At 31.4% G+C, this 7208-nt stretch overlaps 1 long non-coding RNA gene across 1 annotated transcript; it reads right to left on the bottom strand.

Annotated features, from left to right (window-relative positions):
* Positions 1 to 632: 632 nt before the first annotated feature.
* Positions 633 to 3396, bottom strand: LOC148771231 (uncharacterized). The gene is made up of 2 exons (XR_016030876.1): positions 3244 to 3396; positions 633 to 868 (listed from the first exon to the last, which is right to left on the bottom strand). It is a non-coding gene; the product is annotated as an uncharacterized LOC148771231 (long non-coding RNA).
* Positions 3397 to 7208: the final 3812 nt, after the last annotated feature.

Here is a 7208-nt window from a genome sequence, read left to right as displayed (position 1 = left end):
TTACGAGAAAAATATCAATAAAAACGGACCTAGGATTTTATCTTCCCCCTATGCGATAATTCATCAGCCAATTAAACCTCTAGCTATCATGCAAGTTACGATTCCCGATTATTAACCCGAGACACTAAATTACTTAATTATAACCTGATGTCGCGTGTATTAAAAGTCTATTATTCATAAACAGTTCACTATATGTCTATGCAAACCAATTATGAATAAAACATTAACTAACAAGTCTCGTAAACGGCTACCTAAGGTATTATCTGTATGTCTACGATAACACATGCAATTAACACACTATGTAGCACCCCCTCTATTATAGGCGATAAATCGAACCGGTTTATCGGAATTAATTGATTTAGCGGAAGCAACTTATAGGATCACTTTTAAAATACGAAAAATCCACACTTGCGATTTCAAAATCATATTTGAAACATTTAGAATCCTAGAAATTTTCAAAACACTTCTTTGAAAAGCTTTAGTCGATTTAGTTCTCTTTTTTTTTTTTTTTTTTTTTTTTGAGAAGGAGTTTATTCGAGTGCTACACTATCATAAAACGTAGGTTCGAAATGAAAATCAGAGTTTAGAAATATTTTGGCGACGAACGGTAAAAGCACGGAATAAACGAACTATAAATATAAACGGATCAATATATTATAAGGTCCAAAATAGGATCCGTTACCGATTAAAGTCCCATACTTTAAAGACGAGTACGATAGTAAACGAAAACGGAAGTTACTTTATATTACATCACCAAAATAGTACTTAGCCACACTTATAGAACCCTCGTTCGAACTTCCAAAAACTCCGGGCAAGACTTCGATCCACTACTCGGTCCATTCCGGGGGAGGGTTACCACTAGCACTACCTGCAATTAGAAAATATCTATATGAGCTATTAAGCTCAGTAAGAAATTCGAGGAATTACCGAGGGTTGAAAATAGGTTATACATATATATATTATATATAACATTCTGATCACCTTCACCGAGTCATACAAACATCAAACAAGAATCGAGTCACAAAAATACTAAAACATATAAGTCACAAACATGCTCATGAATGCAATCCGTGTAAAAATCATTTATTTTCATTTATCGGATCCGTGAAAGATTAATTTCTATATTCGGATAATAAACCGTTTCGAGCCCGTCTATGGATCCAATATCACTCATATCACTCCTCTCAACCCTAGTTGGATACCGGCCCACCGTATCCGATTCGTTTATTACCGAAACATTCCATTAATCTTTCAATTTTGTCAAAAGCAAATGCATGTCATGGAATGACTACAAATTATGTAAAGTCATTTAAACATCACAAATATCAATCAAGTGAGTAACAACCCCAATCAAATAAAATTATCAACTACTTAATTACACAATTAACCAACACATATATCATCACCACACACACACATACTGCCCACATACACACACATCACACATATGCATATTTATGCCATGCAACCATAAACATGCATAATAAATAGCACAATCATGCCTTTAAAGTAAAGACACTTTTATTCCATCATTTAATTAGTTTCTCACCACTTTCACTCATTGATTTCGCCCCAATAAATTCCAGCAGCCTCATAAATATGTTTCTGCCACAAATCCATGTTCATAATCCCATGTCTTATAATTTAAATCGCACAATTCCAAGACATAGCACTTAAAGCACAAAATTTCATAATTAACACCTAAACCTTTAAAATTCGAAATAATAGTAAGGGCTAAATACAGTTTGCACCCTTAAAGTATAGGGTTGGTAACACTTACCCCCTTAAAGTTACAAATGTAACACTTACCCCCCTCATTAATGATTTAATGATAAAACTTTGACTTTGAATAATGTGACATTTTTTCTTCCCAAATTGTCCTTCTAGCTATTATATTGATGCATATATAATAATATATTTTCAATAATATTTCAAAAACTAAATTTTATAAAATATAATAATTATTAAAAAAATATTTTGATTTATGTTTAACTTCACATTTTAATTACTATAGACCCTACTATAAATAAAAATCTCAATTATTTAAAAAATATATAAAATACGTTAAACATTTGAAAGATAAACAATATTTTCAAGACTTAAACGTCCAATTTTTTTAATAATATTATTGATTTGGAAATTTATTTCAGTTACTTAAATATAAATTTCAATAAAAAAAATATTTAAATATTTAGACGTTTAAATTGTAATTTTTTATTAAATTTTGAATACATTTTGTGATTCTCAAAGTAAAAAATGGGATGATTACATTAGAGTCGTATACGCATAAAATAACTATACAAACTATAAAATCATAATTAAAATTCGAATAATTATTAATTTTTTATTAGCTACAAATAAACACAAGGTAATACAAAAATGAAACTAAAATTCAATTTTTTTCATTCAATTTTTTTCATTCGCAAATTTACAATATTGAAATAATAAAATTAAGTTTTTGCAAAGTTGCCGAATTTTTTATTATTACATATTCATTATTTATATAATGGCTAGAAGGACAATTTGGGGAGAAAAAATGCCACATCATTCAAAGTTTTTACCTTTAAATTCATTAATGAGGGGGTAAGTGTTACATTTGTAACTTTAAGGGGGTAAGTGTTACCACCCCTATACTTTAAGGGTGCAAACTGTATTTAGCCCTAATAGTAAATGATCTTTAAAAATTCTCAAATTTAATCCTAAGACTTCTAATTATCTAATTTCCGAGATTCTGAAATTATTTTACAGATTTAAAAATTTTCGAATTTTTAATAATAAAATAGCTAAATATCTCATTTATTTACCGAAAATTGATTTTGCTTTCAAATATTCAATAAATAGTTGAAACCCCTTAAATTAATTCATTTATTACCATAGATCTACTGTAAATAACAGTTTAAAACTTGTTTAAAGCTGAAAGTTTCGGAAAATTACAGTTTAGCCCTTAAACCCTTTTAAATTTGCACATGCAAGATACTAGAAATGAAGATCTCTATTTTTCTTGTAAAAATCATTGAAATTTCAAAATCTTCAAATCTTTAGTTAATAAATGGAGTTACTTGCAGATCTAAAGCATAGATTAAACATGCAAGAAGAGGAGATTAAAGATTAACACAAAATTTCCATTTTCCCCCAAAAATCCCTAACTTTCGAAATACTTAAAAGTCTTTTAGGTAATCTTGAAAACTCTTTTAAAATAATATGATATCTCCTAATTGCAGCAAGAAACTCGAAATTTCTTACCTAAATCACCAAAAGGAAAATGAAGAACAAGCAAAATAGAGAGACTTCAAGGGTTGATGCCAAACTCGAGCCAAACCACTTTTATGGTGAAAGATATAGTGTGTGCTTCCAAAATGGATGCGTTGTTTTCTCCGGTAAATGGACAAGTAGTTTTTATGGTGAAAGATATAGTGTGAGCCATAGTTAAATAAGGGATTTTTCATGGTGGTTTTTTATTTTTCTTGTAAAATGAGTGGTGATGTGGAAGAAGATGAACAACAATGGTGGTGGTGATGTCTCGGTGGAATGAGGGAGAGGAAGCCAAGTAGAGAGGTTATGTGTTGTAAGAAAGAATACGAAGAGTGTCTCTTCAAATCTTTTGAGGGTGGATTAAGAGAAGTGATTAGAAAATGCCAAGTGTTAAGTCATGCAAAATATTACTAATTTTATTTATTTATTTTAAACACCCCCTTTACTCACACACACACTTCATCCGATCCATATGCATATATATATGTATATATATATATATATATATAAAGCACACACATAAATATATGATTATATATATATATATATATATATATATATATATATATATATATATATATATATATATATATATATATATATATATATATATGTATATGTAGAGTACGTATATATATATATACATGTATGTATGATATATGTATATCTATATATATAATCATGTATGTATGAATGCATGTGCACATAGTAGGCATAGAAAATGCAAATTATTTAACTAAGCCATTAAATACGTAAATCATATATTTCACGTAATCATAAAATCACATATTTATTAAACACATAATAAAGCTATACGTCAAATTACCTAAAATATTTATGCAAGTTATTAATTTAATTCACGTAAAAAATTTCGAGGAAGAATCTAAGTTCGTAGTTTGGGGTTTTGAAAGTATGGGGTATTACACACTAATCCGGTGAAAACTACTCGAAGGCTCTTCTATCCTTGTTCTAATTATTAAAACGATCTGTCGGTTCAATTCTAACAATAACATATAGCAACATAAATTAGCTAGATTAACCCACTAAATAAGATCGGATAGAAGAAATAATCATGAAATTTAAACTTGCATAATATTAGAAAAATATGTTCAAATTACCACATAGGGTTCTAACAAAATCCTAGAATAAAAACTTATAAGCTACTCGTAATTCTTATGATAAACCAAATAGAATAAATAAAATAAATAAGAAAAACTATGTTTGAGTCTTCGTTGATCTTCGTTCTTCGCGTTTTGTGGTGTAAAATTTCGTGCTTGTGGTGTAGAGACTTGTTGCTTTTATAGGCTTTTCTTGATAAGGAAGTAGTGGAAACCTAATAGGAATCAATTTCTGCCACTTTCCCCCATCAGGATTCGTTCTTCAATTTTTGCCATGTTGGAGTCCGAATTTTGGAATGTTGCGTTAAATAAGAATTGTAGCCCTTGAAATTAGCTTTCCAATGCCGCCGAAACAAGCTGATTCTGAGTTTGTATGAGAGAAATATGCTCAAAATGGTGGACACTGCCAAAGTTGTGGCGAGATTCCTTCTCCCAATTTGATTTATTTCCTTATTTGCAATTTTTTTCTTTCTTATTAATCATTTTTCCTTCATGGACACTTAATTCTCCCTTTTCACCTATAAAACACAAAATGAATCAAATAAAGTAAAAATATAATTAAATTTAGACAAAAGATCCACGTAAAGTAAACGTATTGAGTGTAAAATCTACACTCAACAGTATATTATGGTTGAGTTGCACCTACTTGCCTGTCCATCTTAAACCATGTTTTCTTTACATGGCATTTTTTCTAGAAGACCATGAGATTCGTGTCTCACAACTGATCAAACTTTAGCTGAAGGATTTACAAAATCGAATGATTCCCAAAGCTTGGAAGAGATTGCACGAGGTTACTTAACTGATCTTATTGACAGGAATCTCATTTTGAAACATCAGTTGGGATCAACTGGAAAAGTCAAAACTTGTAAGATCCATGATCTTTTGAGAGACTTATGTCTACGGATTTCTAAAAGACAAGTTCATGTGTATGGTGGAAGACATTCGACCATGGAGAGAAATGGAGCGTCATATCGTATGCAATGAAAAAAGTCACACTCGATTCCAAAGTTGGATTGAATATGATGCATATGTCCGTACTTTGGTGACAAGCATAGATGGTCGATATTTCAGAAACAGATTGCTGAGAGTAATGTCGTTCAACGTTGTTAAAGTAGTGAGCAACTCTAGTTTTTCTTCGTTTTTTAATATTAAGAAGGACAATGAATCAAGATGGAGTACTGTTGATCATATTAACATGCGGTATCTTGCGTATAATGATGCCTATATTACTTATATGCTTATCAAGCTTCCGTCGTCAATATGCTTATTATGAAGAAAATTGAAGTGCCACCCGAAATTTGGAAGATACAACAACTTAGGCATGTGGGCATATGGGAGCTACACCTTCCTAATCCTCCTCGGAGTGGTGACCAACAACAGGACGAGATGGTTTTGCAAAATCTGCAGACACTTAAGAATGTAAGAAACTTCGTGTGGAGCGAGGAGGCTGGTAAGAGAGTCGTTGCCCGTTGGTGTCAGGAAATTGAGGATAGAGCATGACAATGACTCGAAAAGCTCGAACAAAGGCTACTTGCTTTACAATATTTGTCGCTTGCATAAACTTGAATCACTCACGACCATCTCACTTTCAAAGGATTATTTGTGGGACAAGCTTACATTCCCAAGTTCCCTCAAGAAGTTATATTTACAAGGTATGAAGTTTCATTGGGAAGATTTAACGGTGATTGGTTCGTTACCGAATATTTTGAAACTGAGACTGGGTTTGGTCAGAGAAACTGCGTGGAATCCTGTTGAGGGGGAATTCTTTCGCCTGAAATTCCTTCACCTGAAATTCCTCTTAGTGCAGTGGTGCAATGATAAGGAACGTCAAATTGGATTCGAATTGCAAAATAACTATTTAATTTGGGGAAGAGTTATTAATGGGCATTGGTGGAAATATCGAAAGAAATTATGAAAAAATAAATGTTTTCTACGAACTCAAATTGTATTTGAGGACAAAACGAACTCCATCTCAAGTGAAATGGCGCAAGAAACAGAACTCATGAGAAAAGCTCATGAATCACGTCAAATTTCAGCAATTCAACGTCGTTTAGACTCCTAAAAGTTCGTTTTTGCTATTTATGGCAGGTTTTTCATAGAAAAATGGCATTAGGATTCCGTAAATTGGGTTGTTCCCAAAATTAAGAGATCTACTAGAACCAGGCTCTAACTCGTTTTTGCCGTTTTTGGCAATATTTAGTATTTTCTTAGTTTAATTAATTAGGGTTTTAAGTTTTATTAGTATAAATAGCTGCCTTAGGACTTTATTTTGAGAATAATTTTCGAACTCTAATAAAATCTTTAGAGTTGCCTCTATTTTCTGGTGGATTCCAGAGTTTTCGGTGGATTTCGAATGTTATTTTGTTATGTAGGATTAATTCGTTGTAATTCATTCTTTACCATGTGTTGGGCTAAATACCTAACACGCAAGTGCACGTATCGCAAACAAGTAGTAAAAGTGGACTCGTGAGAGTCGGATGTCGATCCCACAGGGAATACTCAAATTACCTAATTCTAAGTACCAAATTCTAACAATTATGATTCTTATCCAGCCTACGCAAGGTTGTCAAATTTAATCAACTAATTAATTAAACTAATTATGAAAGTAAATAAACAAGAAAGAATATAAATATAAAAACGGATCTAGGATTTTATCTTCCCCCTATGCGATAATTCATCACTCAATTAAACCTCTATCATGCAAGTTACAATTCCTGATTATTAACCCGAGACACGAAATTACTCATAACCCGTTGTCACGTGTATTATGAGTCTATTATTTATAACCGATTCACTATATGTCTATGCAAACCAATTATTAATAAAGCATTAACTAAC

The sequence above is a fragment of the Erythranthe guttata genome, chromosome 4, assembly GCF_056151865.1.
Source record: "Erythranthe guttata isolate IM_541 chromosome 4, IM_541, whole genome shotgun sequence".
Lineage (NCBI taxonomy): Eukaryota > Viridiplantae > Streptophyta > Magnoliopsida > Lamiales > Phrymaceae > Erythranthe > Erythranthe guttata.
Note: the sequence above shows the minus strand (reverse complement) of the source record. Positions and strands in the feature narration are given on the sequence as shown.